Source organism: Drosophila tropicalis, unplaced genomic scaffold (assembly GCF_018151085.1).
Source record: "Drosophila tropicalis isolate 14030-0801.00 unplaced genomic scaffold, ASM1815108v1 contig_878, whole genome shotgun sequence".
NCBI lineage: Eukaryota > Metazoa > Arthropoda > Insecta > Diptera > Drosophilidae > Drosophila > Drosophila tropicalis.
In genome coordinates, this window is record NW_027173374.1 from 16,887,364 (window position 1) to 16,907,857 (window position 20,494).

At 39.7% G+C, this 20,494-nt stretch overlaps 1 protein-coding gene across 3 annotated transcripts in view; it reads left to right on the forward strand.

Moving 5' to 3' along the window:
• Positions 1-20,494, forward strand: part of LOC137585803 (lachesin) — a 149,402-nt gene that overhangs the window by 69,452 nt on the left and 59,456 nt on the right. The gene's annotated exons all lie outside the window — the stretch shown is intronic.

A 20,494-nucleotide genomic window follows, 5' to 3' on the forward strand; every position in this document is an offset into this window, starting at 1 on the left:
GGCAAGAACGCATTATTAATTTATTTTTCAACTTGCAAGATGAATAAGCAAAGAGCAGAAATGCTTTCCGACCAGAGCTTTCCTTTATTTGAATGTCGTCCTCTTTCTCTTCTTTTTCCGCTCTCCATGTCTCTGTTTATTTCTGCCACACCATTGGCAGGTCATTTTGCATGCCGGTTTGCGTTTTGCAAGTTGCTACCGACGTGTTTCGAATAGACTTCAATCTGCTGTCCATCACTGTCTTCGATCGTGACCCATTCGTTGCCAGCAAATAAAATCCAAAAGTGAATAATGAACCGCAAATAACCTGACTTTGTGTTGCACACCCGCCACCCACCGTTCGGTTCATCTCCACACCATTTGAGTTTACCTTCTCGTTTAGTTTCTCGCTGTAAGTGTCAGTAACAATTATTTTCAGTTTACTATTTTTAGTTTTGCAGTTTTCATTCTATTTCACCTATTTCACAATTTTAATTAATGAACTGCAGCAGCAGTTGAAGAACTAGATCGGATTAGTTGAGTATTGAATTTCTATCTAGTGTATTTACATATTTACCCAATTTAGTTATATTCGCAAAAACTTTGTGTTAATGCCGAATAGTTTTGTATGACATAAATCACATAATCATATTATCTTCATGCCCCCTCAGGGAGCTTTCCTATGAGTGTGTGTGTGTTCAAGAGATAGAATGGATTTATCCCATCTGTCTATCTAAACTAATCAATTTGACATAGGTAACTCCCCTCTCCTACCCACGAGAACCTTAACTTAAACTTCAACCAAAAAACTTTAGATTTTCGGGCCAAGAAAACTTTTCAACTTAGATAACAGTTTGCAGATGGGAAATTTATTAACTGCATGGGCCCAAAAAGAAAATGCAAATAAATCAAGCATTGGCAACGGCAACCGCAACGGCAACTACATAAATACTTACAAGAAAAGTTTCTTCCAGTTTTTTTGTATACCCTAGCAAAAGAGAAAAGGTGGGAGTATATGAATATATTTCTTTTTATCAAAAGGAAATCAACTATGACTACACAAAGTATATTTATTTTAAATAATTCTTGCTAGGTATCAACCTTTTTTGAGTTCACTCAAAGTTTTCTCGTTGTGTTGTGTTTATGTATTAATTTGGTTTTAATAAGGTCGAAAAACATAGCGGGTATTATTTTAGTCAATCAAACTTTTAGTCGATTATTTAACCAAGTTCTATTGAAACTAATTGTTGAAAAGGATCGGCTCCTTTTCCATAGACTCTAGCATTCCTAAAATTACCTCGTAGATTTGGTCTGATGTTTTTTTTTTTGTTTTTCGAAAAAGCGATAAGGCAACCGCAGTCAAGTGATGCGTTAAAGTTGCGATGAGGAAGGAAAAAACCGCAAAAAAGGATATTGACGTATGACGATGACGATGGAGAGGCACTTGAGGCAAACGTGCCTACAAGTTGATAGGGCATGGAAAATGCAGAAAGGGGGTATATAGCCTATGTGTGTGTTTAGGGGGTTCTGCTGGGAGGGAAAAGTGGTCTGATGGATGTATGTAGGTGCGGCAGTGTCAAGTATTTGCACTTGAATTGCGCGCTAAGCTAAATTTACGCGCATTTGTTTGTACGACTCCAGAGAATTTTGTTCGACAGAAACCAGCTCAAGTGAAAATCGATGAGAAGTGAGTGTGTGTGCCTGTGAGGGTGCGTGTGTGTATGGTTAGAGCGTTGGCATTGTTGCTTGGCCACAATGTTTTCTTTTCCGCCTCCGTCTCACATGGGTTTTTATTGGTTTCCTTAGTTTGCTTTTTTCTTACTTTTCTGTTGCTGCTTTCATCCCATTTCTGGTGTCATGAGCAAACGAGCGGCATTTTGAGCAAACAAACTAGACCTACACGCATACATTCAAGCATACCCATACAGACACATACACAGCATATTGCTTCATCCGTACGTGTGCACTTCTGGGGGAAGCATCAAAACTGTCAGCTCCATCCTTCGCTTCATACCATTCTCTCACTTCAGCTCATCATTATCATCGGCTTCATCTGCCACTTCACAAAAATGCACAGAAAATCCTCAACTTTATCTCGTCAATAACTTGAGTGCCAGACTGGCAGCAGGCTTCTCCTCCCACCTAAAGCAGTCCTTTCGAACCAGTTTCCTCAATTTTAGTTTGATTTTGATGATCTTTATAAAAGTATTACAAATTTCTTATTTAATTTGATTCTAGTTTATTGATTATAGCCGATGCCAAATCAAATTATTGTTGTTTTACTTACAAAGAGAATCGTAAATAACTCTGACTTAAAATTTTTATAGAATTTTTCGCTTTCATTTCTAAAGTAAATTGAGTTTTTGGTAATCAAATATTAAAGGGTAGTAAATAGCTGGCTTGTTCCAGTTTAGATTTTGTTAGCCTTACTTCAGATTTTAAATTTTACCAGCAGCCGCTTGTGGCTTTGCATCTCTCTCCGGAACTCTTAGCCTCATTCTTCATATACATATTTCTTTATATATTTCTCTATGTTTTTTATACCCTTGCAGAGGGTATTATAAAATTGGTCAGATGTTTGTAACGCACAGAAGGAGACGTTTCCGACCCCATAAAGTATATATATTCTTGATCAGCATGAGAAGCTAAGTCGATATAGCCATGTCCGTCTGTCCGTCTGTCCGTCGGTGCGTACGCGTTTTACTCAGCCATCTTAAGAGCTATCGGGATGAAATTTTTTTTGGGAGCTTTTTTTTACCCGGGTGAGATAAAGTATGAAAATCTTTGGGATCGGACTACTATATCATATAGCTCTGGAACAAAAATTTTTGCAAAAATTGGAGTATCCCCATGAAATTTACCAATATAATAGAATTTGATATAAAATCTCAGATCCCAAAATTTGACCCTGATCGGATAAATAGAACACAAGTTACAGTCTATATAAATCGGTTCAATCGCTGCCGGCAGCTCTGCTTGCTGCCTACTACGTCACCATCTGTTAACAGAGCACATGCATACACACACAGACGCAACGCTACATAAACTGTATGTGTATGCGTGCGTTGCTTTGCTTAGGGAATGAGGGAAGAAGAAGAACAAATTGTACATAGTATGAAGAGTAAAATTGTTTTGTTTGTATATTAATGAATTGAGTTGCAGAAAAGAAATTTTGAACATGTGAAATTATTATTGTCAAGGACTGCAAGGGTATATAAACTTCGGCATAGCCGAATTTAACTTCTTTGATATTTTTTTTTTCCTTTTGTATTTTTCACTTATTGATAAAACAAAAATTTTGCTTTTGATATTTTTTTTTGGCACGTGCTGCGGTTGCAGTGGCAAAATGTTTGCAAATGATTATTTTATTGACAATTAAAGCATGAGCATAAAACCAAACCACACAATACTGACACAAGCTGGTAAGAAGTAAAATTTTATTGCCATGAATGTCAAGAGTTGACATTAGTCGCAGAGGTGCAGATTGAAAGGAATGGTGGCGGCCGCGGAGGAGGAGGTGTAAGTGGGTTGTTGTGTCTGTCTAAACGATTTCAGTTTATTGCTGCATTTAATGCCAAAGAGTCAGAGGGTTAAGGAATGGATGGAGATGGTAGAGGATTCGCACTCAAACGCAGACAAATGTCATTGCAAAATAAAATGATAGGAGACAGAGAGGAAGAGAAAGTATGTATAAGGCTATATATGGGGGAAAACAACTTTTCAGACAGATGCTGTTAAAGGCAGAGCTAAAGTCTGACCAGTGGAACATCTGCTACACATACACTTTGAGCCACACATAACTTTGTGTGAGATACTTTTGTATCTCTAGATCAAAAAAAGAAACGAAAAAAAGTTGATTGCATACTTTAGTGAGCCAAATGAAGAAATTGTGTTGCCTCGATTAACGTATTTAGAAAGTTGAACTAACTGCTCTGCTGATTGAATTTTAACTCAGATACAGAAAGCACTTTGGCCAGCAACAGCGGCAGCAAAAACCATATTTAATTTGTGTGCAAATGCTTGGCAAACAAGTTTCTAATAAAATAAAGTGACTACCAACCTCTTTCTCTGTCTCTCTCTGTCTATCTGTCTGCCTATTTGCTGCTGAATGATGCTGCTCGTGGCGTGGTGTCTAGGAACTTCATTAGAATTTCTGTGCGGCCCTTTTCATTTTGTGTGCCACAAAAGCCATTTCATTATGCCACTCGACTAATGCCCCGGCCAACGGCTAAGCAATTTTAATTTGCAGTTGCATTGGCATTGGGCTTTGTCAACTCCAAAAGCTAACTAGAGGAGCAATGAGAGGTGATAAGGGAAAAAGAGGAGGAGAATGAGCTGCAGTAGCTCTTCATCCAAATTGACATAGACTATGGCTAATTTTTTTTGCTTTCTCCATTTCCCGCATAAACAGGAGTGGGGGAGGGGAAAAAAAATAGAAAAGAGAAAATATGAAAATTTTACCACACAAAAGAGTTTGTTTAGGTCAGGTGGAACCAGCTGCAGCATCCCCAACATGAACAACAACAATGCAGATGCAAGAGCTGTGGGTGTTCCGGCATGTTGCCAAAGGATGTTAAAATATTTTTGCAGCTTTATCTTTAGACATTTGTCGAGGACGAGGTCACAGAGAGAAAAAGGGAGAGAGAGACTACGGCATGTGGTTGGGTACTCAGTTGTGGGGATGGCAGGTTGGGGAATGTAATGCAGCTTCGGGATTTAACTGACATTGAGTGCAGCTTCAACTTGCACTTCCACTTCGACCTCCATCTCGTCGACGTGGAGGTGGCTCCCGGCCCAAGCTGGCAAATAGATTACCTCTATTTTAGCTGAAGTCTAGTGTTGCCCATGGGATGTGGCCATTTTATGGCTGGCCCAAGAGTTTGCTCTTTCGGGCCAATGGAGTGCACACTGTGACTCTCTCTCTCTCCATCTATGCAGGCAGGCATCTCTGGCAAATGCTTCAAATTAATTTCACCGCATGAGGAAATTGCCTGGCCAGAGTAGCAAGTAGCACAAAATCGTAAATCAAAAGCACAAAGACCAATCCCCTCCACTCTCTGCCTCACCTCTTGTTCTTGTTCCATATATCCACTCAACATTCTACTCCATCCACTTCACTCGAGAAGCATTATTTGCCTTGTTTGCTCCAAGCTTATCGGCGTCTAATCTCTTTATGATAAAATGTTTATATTGGCGACAATATCAAAAGCTTCCGGATATGACCGGGTGGCCGGTTGGGGGGTTGGTCCCTCGGTCGGTTCGTCGGTTGGAGGCTGGTCGCTTGGTGGTTGTTGCTGCAATAAATTCACAATGCAAACTAATGCCACCGCAAACACTCGGCACTCGACACTCAAAAGTTTCACGTTGGCGACGTTCCCGTTGCCGTCGCCGTTGCCATTGCCACATGAAAGATAAATTCGTGGATAAGAACTTTCTGCAAAAGCGGATTGTATGAACAAGCTAATTTAAGTTCGACACTGCCAGCTGCCACACAGTCTCGAGAACGTGCAGCTGTTGTCCGGCGACCGCACCACAGTGAAGCGAAGCGACTTTATTATTATTATCCTCGGCGTTAAGTGTGGCAAGTGGGTGAAGTGAGCCTAGCCGAGTCGTGGAATAATAAGCGCCAAGACAAGAGTGTTGTGCAAAAAAGTGGAAGCGACGCCCCCATTCTCCATCTGTAGCGACAGTTTTTCCAGCTGCTTCATTTCATATTCAGAAGTTATTTTTCTCTTTTTGTCACACAACGTCGCCTTCCTTTCCAAAAAATAAAATGGCCAACCAATTGACACAAAGCCAATTTGACCGATTCGATAATACCTCAAAATGACTTTTCACTAACATTATTTTCAAGTTTTCTTATTATATTATGAAAATTTGTATGTTTTATAGGACCATCTTTTTTTTCTTTGGGGCATTTACAAGAAACAGCAAACGGGACGCATTTTAAGCCATCCCCTGTTTTTTCTCTTTTGTTTCTGTTTTAAACATTCTCTTCGCTCTTCTTTTTATACTCTATATTTATGAAGTGTGACGGTTTATAAATGTTTTATAATCAAAGACAGAGAAAACTAAATCTAGTTCAGAAAAAAACAAACCGTCTCAAAGTGCCAAACAAATTCTACAGAATTTTCTACTTATTCAGGTTTTACTTGATATATGGATATTTGTTGTACTGACTTTTTTTTGAGTACCGTTCGTTATATTTAAAGAGGGTATCTAAAAGCCTATTAATCGTTTCTCAATTATTTTTAAATTTTTTTCCTTTCTCTCGTCAAATATTTTTCATTTTCTTTATGTTAAAAAAAGTTATGACAAAAAACAAAAGGCGAGCGCAAAAGTTTATTCTCCTTCGGCCTCGCAGGACAGGATGACGAGCTGACTTTCGAGTCGAGAGTCCATGTTGGACTGACAGATGAAACGAGAGACGGCTGGCTGACGGAGAAAGAGGAGGGGAAAGAAGGCGCCTCATCAGCAGCTCATCAACGACGACAGCATCTAAAATTTTACAATTTTTGCATCATATTTTCTTCTTCACTTTGGCTTTCCCTTCGCCTTTCTTTTTGTGTGTGCGTGTTCTTTTTTTGTGCTTTTGCCATAAATGACTTTAAAAAATGCCTAACAAAGTTTTTAAATTATTTCTTGAGTTAAGTTGAATGAAATTATAAAGGGATTTTCAACAGAGAGTTTTCACCTAGCCCACCCACCGCCTTGGCCAGTCGTCTGCAGTGCAGCTGTCGCCCAAGGAAAGTTGCTTTCGGCTTATTAACATTGGAAACTCATTATTATTTTTTTCACTCCTTCTCTTACTTTCTCTTTGACTGTTTCCGTTTCCCCTTCATTTTACACCCGTTGGCACCGTTGGCTAGCAAAAATTTAAGTCCGAAAAGTTTTTTGGCAAATTTCATTTCATTAATTTGGCACGCAGGTGTCAGTTGTCTCGTGGTGTCCACCATCCATGCACAAATCGCACTACGAGAAAGTGTCAAATAAATCAAACAGTTTGGCCAGAGGCTGACCAGGCCGGCAAGTTTAATGAGTCGTGCCCTAGAACCGGGCAGGGCAGGACCCGGACATGGACCTAAACCTGAATCTCAATGCAGCTGAATCGCAACAGATTTGACAAATACACCGCATGTTCCATTCATTCATTTATACATTCATTATTCCCCCTTTTACAGTTCGTGTTTAGTTTACTAATTTGCTGCTGCAAATATTTGGCAAATGTTCAAAACGGGTGACAACTGCACAGCACTCAAGTGGCAGAGGTGACGTTGCATATGGTGGTTGATCCCTTTTGCCCTCTCTACCTATAGCACAGGCCACTTCATGATATTGACATTAAGTGCAACATTTGCAACCCCCGGTTAGACGGGTATAGACGGCTATGGACTATCCTGCTGATGTGACAAGGCTGCCGTGAAATGATATACGCATCTATTGTTAAGTCGGCTCAACACCATTGTCAGTGACAACCTACAATCCCTGCCTGCCTCTGCAATCGGCGAACCTAATGAACCATAACGCTTTATCGTCGTTTTGTCCCCGCCTTGGTCTTTGTATCACTATCCCATCCTAAGTGTGCGATTGGGATTTAATTTGATTGCTTCGATGCTTGCGAGTGAGTGAGTGTGCGATTGGGTTTTGCTTCTCGCTCTCTGAGTGTCTCTGTGTGTTTGTGTGTGTCTGTGTGGCATTATCCTGTGATTTACTGTGTGTTATTTGGTCTTACTTTGTTTTACCGCTTATTGCTTATTACTTTTTCTCCATACTCCTTTTCGCTTGTACGACTGTGAGGCGCATTAGCAAAGCGTTGACAAAAAAGCAAGGGGGAACAACAAAAATACACATACTAAATCCTTTTCTGCATTGATTGATAAAGTGCCTTATGTGAGGATTACTCTGACATTGATTTACTATGCACTTCTTCTACACCTCCCCCGGTCCGTTTAATACTTTTGATGGCAAAGAACTTTTGCCCAGGCCTTAGCAAGAGAAAACGAAAACTCCATCTGCAACTGTATTTAAAATGAAGGTGTTACATTTTATTTGAAAAGTTTCTTTCAACAAGGTTGCATAAATATGACCAAGGCATTGTTGCCCAACCAATTGCGAAACCCAGTTGGTTCGGTTAGACCCAACCAGACCCAACCAGACCAAACCTGACCAGGCCTTGCTTGCCCTTGTTGTGGCTGTGTCAATTAACGCCTAAGTTGTAAACAAATTTCATCCTAGCCCAGTTGCCCGCTGCACTCATAAATTGCAGTTAGTTAGAAGGCAACCAAAAGGCAGTCAAAGTTTGCCAGAACCCAGTCGAGCGTGGTGTGCCCCTTTGCACTCATCCATTCCCCTTGCCGCCCCTTTACTATCATCACAACCTTGTTGCTGCTGCTGCTGCAGCTATTGCCACTGTTTGTGTTTTTGTTAGTTAAAGTATTCTAGACTAAATACTCCAAGGTATTAGATTACTGTTTACTTGTTTTACCCAGGGCGTTGTTAGTTTGATTAATTAGCCAATTGACAAGTTCCATTGAACGAGATTCCATCAGAAGTACCTACAGCACGTGCTTGGCCTATGATAAGTATTTGGCCTAAGACATAATCAGACTTGATCCCCCAGAACGCTATCTCATTTCAGCATTGACTGCAGCTCATGCCACAAAAGGAAAAAATATCAAAAACTGACCAATTAACTTAAGTAAGATGCTTAGCATTTTCCTTATCCCCTCCCTCCTTCCGTCGTACCGACACCCCAAGGGCAATGCGGGAAGAATGACAAAAACTCAAGAGAAAGAAAACTTTTCCCAAACAGTTATGAAGTTTTGTGAACAAAAATTTTAAATCAAATCGGAAGAGAGATTATATGGCAAATAATACTTATGAACTTATTATCTTGTTTGTGTTACTCAGCCACGCCCACAACAACGACGATTGACCTCCTTGCCTGCCCCAATTGCTGTGGCTGCTTTGTTGTGGCGGCTGCCACTGCTGCTCCTACTTAGCATGCAGAACACGAGACAGATCCTGCACTTGGGGATAGAAATTTGAGCCATAACTTGGCCCTGGCGTGGAGAGAGAGTTTTGGGTCCCGATATTGGTCTTTGGTTTCTGATTTTGTTTCATACACTCTCTCCTCTCGCTTTACACCCCTCTGGTGTCTGTCTCCATGTATTGTGCCAAGTTCAATGTTTATTCTGTGTGGTATAAACTCTGTAAATAAATTTCAACAAAATTGTCTAACAATACGCCAAAACAGGCCTCCAGGGTAAATACACAGGGTTAGCGTTTGCAGCCACAAACGGCACAAGAAAAAAAGAGAAGAAAACGGCTAGAAAACGTGGCGGGTTGGGCAAGCAGGCAGTGGGAGTTGAACAAAAGAAAAAAAATCCGTAATAGTATTTTTAGCCTTTATACAAAATAGCTTAGACAATGTTTCAAGTTTTTGCCTTGAAAATTCCATGGACTTCTTGGAGCATTGGAGATGCCTGGACCAAAAAAAAAATATAAGAAGAACCCCAAGGTGACGCCAAGAAAATTATAAAACAGCCGCTGGTAATTGTGCGTTGAAAGATCAGAAACTGTTTTCGGTTCCTGTGTGTGTGTGTACTTAATCCAATAAGGCAACAACAGTTTTCTTAAGTAGTTCCCCTTTGCACAGACATACACACAAAAGTCCGCTTAACCCTTTATCCCCAGTCCCCTAGAACTCCTTATAGTGATTGTTTTGTGTTGTATGCCGTTTAGTCGGGCAAATAACTGGAACAATGCTGCCTGCCCCCAAACAACCAACCGAAAGCCCGTCCGTCCAACCGACCGACCACCGACTCGCACAACTTCAAACTCTTGAGCTCCGGCATAGTTGAGTCAAGTATTTTTCAGCTTTTGTTTGCCGGTTTCCTAACCTAGCACTAGGCCCTTTCCATGACCCCAAAAACTAAACCGCATCGCTTTGTTGCAGCGAGTTTTTCCAGCTAGGCTTTAAGGAAATCAATCAAATGCCGGTTTTCATATCAAATTTTAATTAGAAAATTTTAAGAAACAACTTTCTGTCTTCTCCTCTCATTCTCATCCATTAAGAAATTATTTATTTTCTATTTTTGTTGTTTTTGTCTATGCCAAAAGCAAACTCACATAAAAGTTAAGGCAAAAACATCGTCAAAGGGGGAGTAGAGTCGGCGAAAAAAAGTAGAACAACAAATTGTTTTTCAGTTATCAGGCTCTGACTGGATTCTCGACTCGGCACGGCTTTTATTATTGCTTTTTTATTGCGTATTAATTTTGCGTGCTTAATTTGCTTGCCTCACAGCTCGGCGAGGGTGTGCGGTGGCTGCCACGCCTACAAAAGAATGGCACCTCCCTCCCCCTCTTCCGTTTTATTGTTGTTTGTCTGTTTGTTTCCGGTGCGAAGGGTTTTTTTTTTGTCTCGGTTTTCACTTGTAATTGGCGCTGTTTGTTGCCACCGTACACTGAACATGGAACGAACTGCTGCTGCTCATTTTAATGGCAAGAAATTGAATTTTAATTAGTAACGAGGAATCTGTTACGCATCAGTTTGTATTTAATTTAATTTCTTAATTAAAATGCGTGAGCATGCGCCAATCGCCTGTATGAAAATCAACGACTTCAACTCGAAATTCTGTTCGGAGAAGCTGACCGAATTACTTTCCCCTTGATAAACAACAAAAAATGAAAATGTTTATTTTCGCAATGGCATGTTTTTAACTTACCCAACTTGACTCTCAATAAGCTTGTCCATTCAATGTCAATGGGTCACATAGTCGTACCATCTGTTTATAAATAAATCAAATTTGTCAAGTGTTAATTATAACTTAACTAGATTGTTTTCGTTTAAATATTTCTGGAAAGTTTTTACTTATTATTATAATTGCTAATAAATGTAATAGTAATTCCCTATTGTAAATGTATAAATATTTACAAAATTTGTCAATCAATTTTGGTATGGTCCAAATTGAATTGGGAGAGTAAAAGTAGGCCAAAATACTTGCGCCCCCAAGGCTTAATAAGATTGCGGCTGGCTACGTCTCTGAGTGGGATTAGCTAGAGGGCATGGAAATGCTTTGTCATGACAGCTAATTGTTGTGTATTAAATTCGACAGACGGCACACACAATCTGTAATTGATTGGCTGGCGCTTAGAACAATTTAAGCGGAAGATAAGCAGAACACGAGTAAATACTTAACAAAGATATTCGTGGGTCTTAAAGAGCTTTTAACATTTCTTTGCACTTCTCCCGCTTTGCCCTTACAGAGTTCACTTAAATGTAGTACATTTCAGTGGAGGATAAGATGAATATTTAAATAATAATATGCCATGAAGGAAAACACGTAGCTGCTGCCTAGCTGTGTCCACAGCTGTTGTATCTATTCTTGGCAACAGTCTTTAAGTTTTTTGCTGCATACTTTTTTGCGCTCTCTGGCTGTGATTTTTGCTACTTGCCCCACAATTTCACTTAGTGTGTGTGTGTCTGTGTGTGCGTGTGGCAGCAAAAACCGACTCCAACTCAGCATCTTTCGCTAGTCTCTCTTCCTTTCTCTCGCGCTCTCTCAGAAAAAAAGAGCGCCTGGTCTCAGGGCACATACATAATACACGTATCTTAGTGTCTGGCACAGTGCACATTTCTTTTCTGCGGTCTACATAAAATGCATAAATTTTACAACGTTTATGCTGTCTCTGGTTTTTCGGGCTGCCTTCCATCCACCGAATGCTGCCGACAACTCTATGTGTGTGTGTATGTGTGTGACAGGTGAATTGTGGAAAGTAGAGATTCCCAGAGACTTAAAGTGAGAGAAAACTAAATGCTTGCCTTAAGTTTTTGGTAGCGGAACATACAAATTAGAGTTAATTAACCCGACTTTTTGAGACAAAACTTGTACCAGACCAGAGTAAAACGTGAAAATCAGGTTACTTAGCACACTAAATGCACTCACTCGTCTTGTTGTTTTCGCTGGCGGTGTTGGGTGGAGTTTGCTTGGCACTGGTACTAATTTTTGTGTTAGCTTGCCGCAGTGTGTTACACTTTTGTGACGCCAACTTTGTTTGCCAAAAACTTTTTATTGGCACATATCCTCCAAGTGAGCCAAATGTTGCTGCCGCTGCCCGTTGCCGGTTGCCATGTTTTGTGGCCAACGACGACGAACTGGGTTAAAATTAAAATCTGCATTGTTTTTTTTTTTGCGAGCGAGTTTTTTTTTCTCACTCTGTTTTTGTCTTTGTTCTATTTAAAGTCACACAATTGGCGCACTTTCGGTAAAGTGTTAACTTGTTGGCAGTAAATGTTGATGTAATGCCTTCTGTTGCTAGATGACTGAAGGGACGACCTACAGCTCAGTGTAGGTCGATATCAGCCGTCCAATTCGTTCGTTTGCAATTTGTGCTCACATTAGCAGCGTGCTCCGTCTTTGGCGAATTATACTCTTGAGCATCATTTAACAGAGAAAACAATAAATTAAATTACCCGACTACCCGACAGCCAACAAATTTGGCTTTTCCTTTTGTGGCCAGTGCCGATGATTTCGGATTCCGAGTCTGGAATTCTGACCGTAAAACTCATAAGTAAGATCTACACACTTGATAAGCGTTCGAACACTCAACATCCGAGCAAGAGAAAAAAAAATTATAAAACACTAACTCACATAAATAGACACGTTCTTGAACACACACAGAGACTAACAGACACTTCCACACGTGCGGTACATATACACACACACACTTTTACTTGTATCCGGCTGAATTTCCGCCTTATTTTGGCTTCGACTTGGCAACCATATTCCAATTCATTTGTTTTCTATGTGCCGTTTTAACTGCTGCCCTTCCATCGTCAGATGCCACACCGATTCTCATCCTTCCCCATTCTCTGCCTCATCACACAGGGCATAAAATAGGAGCAGCAGCAGTCACTTGGCCTGGCATAAAAAATTTATAACTTCGATTATTTCCTTTTACACTAAATACTAATAAATTAAATTGTTTTTTATATCTCAATAAATTTTTATTATTTTGCTACTTTTATACTTCATTTCGTTTGGCTTTCAGTGCTAGGTGTCGGAGCATTGGCATTGGCATTGCCATCGCTTTTTGACTCAGTGTCGATTTAATGCGTTCCCCAATTTCTCTTTATTCCAACGTCTCCTGCTATCGTCAGTGGATTGGGGAAGAAGGTTGGACTGTGCGGGGTGGTTTAAGGTCAATTTTTGATTTCCGCTCTCAAATTGCTCAACGCACACGCATCCGTTTCCGATTTCGATTTGGACTTTGCTGGCCCCAGCCACGTCTCTCCCCATCTCTCTCTCTCTCTCTCTCCGACTCTTTCTTTCTCGCTGACTAAAACTTTGATTTGTTTTTCGTGCTTCATTTGATTCGAGTTGAGTTTCGGGTAGTTTCCAGTTTAATGAGTTGACGCTTTGAATATGAACAGGGAAATTTATTGCGCCAGTTTTAGTGTGATTGCTAATTTGTAATTCACGCAGTCTGCTTGCTGCCACTTTCCCTTCTTTACTACTTGAGCGGCGGCATCGAGGCACTGAGGAGGCCAAATGGACGTAAGTGATTCATTTTCGTTTATACAAGGCTCAGAGATTCAGAATCTGTGATGTTCCCTGCTTTGTCCTGGGCGACTTTGTCTCTCTCTTATTTCTGCACGTAGGTCATCAGCAAATAATAAACATAAACCGTTTATTGTCGACGCTGGGAGCTAATAAAAGTGAAAAGGCCCTCATAAAAACGAGGCAACAATTCAAGTGCAACGCATAAACTGGCAAACTAACTCAAAACACTTGTCGGTTGGTTATCGTTTGTCAGTTGCCAGTTGAGTCTGAGGACATCCCAGACAATCTATATACATACATATGTATGTATGTACATAACATCGTACTAAGTATATAGGAACACTTTTACTGCTTCATAATTGGAATGACCATTTGACAAATATTGAAAACACTTTCAACTGTTTATTACATATAGGAATAGTTGTGTTTAAAATACAATATTATATGCAAGGTTTATAGGTAAAATAATAAACAGAAAAGGAGGCTGTTCGCTAAACAATTGAGTCAATAAGAAACTTGAATAACATAAAGAAGTCTTAATAACTAAATTTAAACTTCTTATTTTAAAATACATCAGCTTAGGAAAAATTAAAATGAGAGTTTAGAAATAAAAATTATTCTATATGCAAAAGGGGTCCTAATATGAGAACGTCTATTCAAAGGTCTTAAATGTTTGGGTTCCTGTTTGTGAAATGGCAATCTAGACACAAACAAAAAGAAAAGTCTCGCCTACACACGTCTTTAATCCGTCCCTGAATATTCCTCATAGTTGTTGTAGGCTGACCAATTGGTTAAAGCAAAATCTTTGAACTTATTTTACATCAATAATTCAGTTTTGTGCGAAGCCCTTTTTCAAAATTAACATAAATTGACTCTTTTCTTTTCCTGTTTATACATTCCATTCATTTCGCAACCTTTTGTTGTTGTTGCTGTTATTCGTTTTTATTTTTGTGAAAACACTTTGCAACAAAATTTTACGCTGTTTACACAGCGAAGTATGCGTAAAAGTGACGCTTATGAACAAGTTGACAGCGACCGGGCGGGCGCTTGGCTTGGTTTGGCTTGGCTCCCACGAGTCGGTTTTAAAAGTCGTAAACATGCACAACTAACAGATTTATTTATATGCGGCATAAAAATGCACGACAGCAAAGCCAATGGCAATAGCAACAGCAACAGCACAAGCATCAGCACCAGCAACATCAGCAGCAACAGCAACACAAAGGCAACACGAAACGAACCGCCCGCGTATAATAAAATTGGCTGCGAAAGTGTTTTCAGGCAACAAGGATAAAAACGTAATCTTTGGAAGCTGCGCAAAGCCAAATGACTAACAGAAATGGAAAAGCATCAGCAAGTAAGCAGAAGAAAAATGGAAAGAAGGAAAAGGAATGAAGTTGCCCGCTCCATTCACTTGTAGTGCGAAGTAAAGTGAAGAGCAAGTGGCAAAGACGATGTACATAGGTTAAAGAAAAGGGGGTAAGAAAACATGTGATTGTGCTGCTGCCTCTTTCCCACTCAAGTGGAATTGGAACTCGCTCTCTTTTTGGGTTGGGTAGTGTTTCTTCTTTCGATGTCATTGTCAGTCAGTCAGGCTACAAAAATCTTAAACTGACTTAAAAAGCATAAAATGTTCAGAGGGAGAGATTGAGAGAGAGACTGAGCGCAAACGATGAACAACTTGGCTGGCATGTCAAACGACTTGCTGGAATTTAAAGCCAACCCTAGAACACCCTACCCACATTCTGCCCACCCCTTCCTTATATCTCTGCTAGCCTTGCTAGCTTGTTGGCGCTGTTAACTTAATGGTGACAAGTGTCAAAACAGGAACAAAGAACCCACCCATACTCAAACTCGCCTCTTTCCCAAACCATCTCCTTTCTGGGGTAGGTTCCCTAACAAGTTACCCTTGTTTCAATTGCCTTTCGCCTTTTCGCCACATTTTGGTTAAATCGCTTCAAATCGCACATTTCAATCTTTTTAACGAACTTTATCGATATATATATACATATATACACATAGGTATGTATGTATATTTTGGGTTGTTCTCCGGGAATAGTCGAACACCACGCAATATGCTAATAAGATAGAATTTCTTCGTTCTTTCGTCCGTCCGTCCGTCCATTGTTAATAGGTTTTTACATGCGGGAACACACATGGGCAACCCATAGATCATCTGCTGGGCATAAACTATGAAATATCATGAAATTTGTATGTCGATGTTGATTTTCATTTGTTGTTACTGTAAACACGCACACATGGCATTGCCGTACAATGTCCTGTTCTGCTCTGGTCGTTGGTATTCCAAACTAAATAATAAAAAATAAAAAAGCACTAGCTAAAAAGAGCGAAAAAAAAAACCAAAAGCATTTTACTACTGCAAATTTACGGCATGAAGTAAACAATTCGGCAAAATTGAAATTCCTATCCCCAAACAGTGGAGCGCCAGTCACCCAGCCAGCTGTTATTGTAATTTATGCAGATTTTCTTTTCATTTCATTTTATTTTCTTTATATATATTTTTTTCTCATTTTTTTTTCTATTTCTTTTTTGACGTACTCAAATGAATTTTAGCACATGAAAATTGGTTGGCCCGGAAAGGTTAATAAGAATATATCATCATATATAAAATATTTACATAACATTTGGCAACCCAAAACCAGGATAAATTGATTGAGGTGAAATAACCGTCACCGTCGTCGTCGTCATCGACATCGTCATCATCAGCGTTAGCCATCATCATCTTTCGGCATCATTAACAGGGCCAGCCAGTCCGTCAAGCCATTGAAGAAGGATCACCCATCATGCCCACACTCAACATTCTGTGGCCAACTAATGAGACTTTGCTGTTCCGAGATGCTCATGATAGACGAGGAGCAGTGGCAGGAGTAGGAGTATGTGGAAAGGCAATGTTAGTGGTTCTTTGTAATTGCCATATGTGGTAATGGCTGTAATTGGTTTTCCTTTTAGAGATTTAGTGACTTTTGTATTGGTTGTCGTCCTAAGCACATGTGTGTGTGTTCGTTTGTGCGTTGTTCTTGCCGTTAAGGCAATGTCCTTGGTGAGTTTCATTAAATCTTGGAAGAACTTAAATGTCGTTTTACACACATACACGGAATTCGTTTTAGCCATTAGGCAGCCAGGAGGTTAACAAGCTAACAAGCGCCAAAGTCGCCAAGTCCAACACGTGACTTCGTGTCATTTGTTGGATTTTGACGGTGCCAGAGCGAAACAGCAGCAAGATGTCCTGCCCAGAAGCATTCCTAGCTGACTTGTCTACCAATATATGTATATATACAAGGCATATCAAAGTCTTTTATATATGTATATACTTATTACATAATTAGATATATCTTTTATAAAGGTGTTTTCATACTTTTCTATGTCAAGGTTTCAACATTTTAGCCATAACATTCGTTTACATTCCTTTCCATGACGGAAACGGAAACATTTGCATGCAACTTTAAATTCTGCCCACAAAACTATGCAAAGTTAAGGAGCAACAACATTTTTATGCTGTCGGTGTATGTTTGTTTGCATGTATGTATTTTGGCTTGCGTTCGCTTGAGCATTAAGTTTGAGTTCCTGTTGCAGCTCACAATTGAATTCAATTGAATTTCATTTCATTTTCAGACCGTTCCGTTTCGTTTCGTTTTATTGCTACGGCCGTAATTGTTTTTTGCTCCCACACTATATAAATGCCAAAAAGTGCTCGGAACGATTAAATTAATTGCCAAAGTTGTACATGAAAACAGAAATTAATGCATAAAATATGCTACTTCAAATAAATTGTCGGACAGCAGCAAATTGAATTATAAGCACAAATACACACACACTTACGCACTCACATACACACAGACATAGATACAGTATGCAAAAGAAACTGAGAATTGTGTTGGCTTTTGTTTTGCAACATTTTCAAGTGTCCTTATCATCATTCTTATCGTCATTATCATCATTCTCATCGTCATCATCATCAACATCTTTGTCTATTTCGTTGCCATTGCCGTCGTTGCTGTAGACACAATCTAATAAAATTCAATACAATTAATTTAATTTGAAGACTTTGCCAAGCAATATTCAAGTGCAAGTCCAGGCTACGTGCTTTCTTGCGTGCCTAAATATATAATATATATACATACACATAAAAAGCATATATAGAACAGGAGCGGAATGCTATAGAAAGTAACTCTCTTAATGTCTCCCATATCAGTCAAAAATAATCTTATAATAAAACATTTAAAAAGGAATAGAAGTAATTGTTATACATTTGTATATTTTTGAACTAGTACGCTCCTGGTTATTCATATCTAAATATACAAGTATTTGGTCTTCAAAAGTATCAACCAAGAAAAAAGAAAGAATACAGATAGAAAAAAACACAATAGAAAAAGCAGCTTGCGAGTAATTTGGAGCCGCTGCAGAACAAGCTGTAGGCGTTTTGCCATACATGCCTAGACAATGTTAGTACACACACACATTGAGGGAAAAATATATACATATGTATGTATGTATATCTAGACTGCAGATAAAAGCATTGTCTGTGGCAGCAGCAAAATGAAGAGGTGATGAGGGAAAATTTAGCTCGTTGGTTGGATGGCTGATTCTTTGTCTGGTTTTGGTTTGTGAGCTTGTCGGAGCCTTCGCATAGAGAATTGAGAGGGGGCTGGAGAGAGAGAGTGTCGGCACAGACCGTAAAAGCAAATTGAAAATTTAACCTCAGGTTAAAAACGTTAGCGACAGTTTGAGTTTAACGGCATTAAGGCCGTGTTAAGCTGTTGGTTACACACACACGCACACACACACATGCTCAGACAAGGCTCGAGATTTTGCTGGAAGTCACGCCTAAGCCAACGCCCACCATTTCTACATGGTCTGTGCCCGATGGCTCTGAATTTGTTTTGCAATTGTTCGCATTGGTTTTTTTTTTTTTTTTTTCTGTCCTCCTGTTGTTTAGCTTTCTGCCGTCATCTGCTTTAATGCCAAAATCGTGTAGTTCATTTCATATACATATATATGCTCACATGATAAAAGATGAAGAGAGAGAGAGAAAGCCTTGGTGCTGAAGCGACAGAATGCGCTATAAATTTCAACAGCCATCAAGATGATTACTTCCTGCCATGGCACATAAAAAACCAAAAATAAGTTGCACTCTTCCCACTTCCCTTCGCTGCCGCCCCTCCCTCTGGGCTTGGCAAACAAAATAAACAACAACTAACTATGGCACTAAAACTTGCTTATATCCTGTTTCGCATCCGTTGCGTAAAACGCATATGAGTGAGAGTAAGTGAGAGTGGGTTGGATGGTTGGCGAGGCTATTCCTGGAGTCGTAGTTGTCCTGGAGGCCGTTGGAAATGCCGTCTTTGTTCAGTTGAAATTATCACATAAATCAGGCTGCAATGTGGCGGCGGCTAGTATGAGTATGAGCAAGAGAATAATGAGGGTGTGAGGTGAGGCCGGGCGGGATAGAGTGCCATGGCAAGGCCAACTTACAAAAGAACAACATTAAAAGTTTTGCAATCGCGTAATGAGAATCTGCTTTAAAACTTGCGACAGACGGCAACAACAGCAACTAAAACAACACGCCAAGTGGATCTGTAGTACACGTAAATTGCAAAGTATCTGAGAGTTGAAACTTAATTGACGCAAAAATGTGCGCTCCAAGTAAACACACACACTCACACAGCCAGAAACAGAATCTCAGGTAGAGTAAGATAGTGTAAGAGAGAGTGAAAGACTTACGCACGTCTTCTGCTGCAATTAAGCAAAGGCAAGTGTAGATAGGTAAAGGGAAGAATGGGAACGTATATTGGTGGTTGTCACGCCTCAACTGGATAAGAGTTTGGCAGTTGACCGGCAAAGTGTAGCAACGCACGTTGCACCATGCCGTAATCATCCTTGTTGCACCTGCACATGGATAAACTTTTATTTACTGTGAAATTCAATTTCGTTTTTTATTTGGAGTCCCTTTTCCCTCCACCACCACCCGCCCGTCATTCTCCCTTAAACGCTGCTGCTGCTGCTGTGGCTGTGCTGAGTGCTTTCGCCCAAGTTGGTGAAACAGTTTCGTGATAATTAAATGCAAAATATTTGATATTTATTTGCCAGGCTTATGCAAATAAAGTCCTAACCGGAGAGTGAGATAATGAAAGTTTTAGCAGACATTTTGTTGCCTACGTTTTTGTTTCGGCCAGTTCATGATGACGATAAGCTCAGCTCAGTTTCAGTTGCTCAGCCCTAGTACAGTCCAGACACGCAACACTGTAATATTCAGATAAATATAGATAGATAGAGAAAGAGAGAGAGAGAGATAGAGAGAGGCAACTTGAGTCGAGTATCAATATCAATAAAAATCACACTTTGCAACTTGAGCGATAAATTCAAAGTGCCATTTCGATACTTTAATCCCATGGACATAATGTCAGCCTGATGACGATGTGATTTCATGCAAAGCATGTAGCCAACAGCCAAGTGCCAGGAGTCGAATACGGGAACCCAAGGACTGTAAACAATTGGCCGGGTCGTCTAAACAATCGGGCCCCAGTTGGGTTTCGCACAAAAAACAGGGGAAAAAAATGGGAAAGAAGAAAAAGGTCATTTGTTTGAAGTGAACAGCGACTTGGAAATACCCTGTTATCAGAGCTATTAAATAGTTCTTCATGGCTTTCTACTCCATGATTTTAATCTGAAGAATTGAAATTCTAAATACTGCTAACACTCAAAGTGATAAGGACATTGACATAGTTATTCTTAATTATTTCAATTGAAATATCTTAAATCCTTTTCTTCACTTCCAAAACTATCAAATATCATATATATTATTTTAGTTGAAGTCTTAACTAATATCTTGACATTTCTCGGAAACCTTTACCCTCACACAAGCTACAGGGTATAACAAATGACTTACAAAAGGGAAACGTGAAACCAGGCAGGGGTAGACTGGAAAATATAAA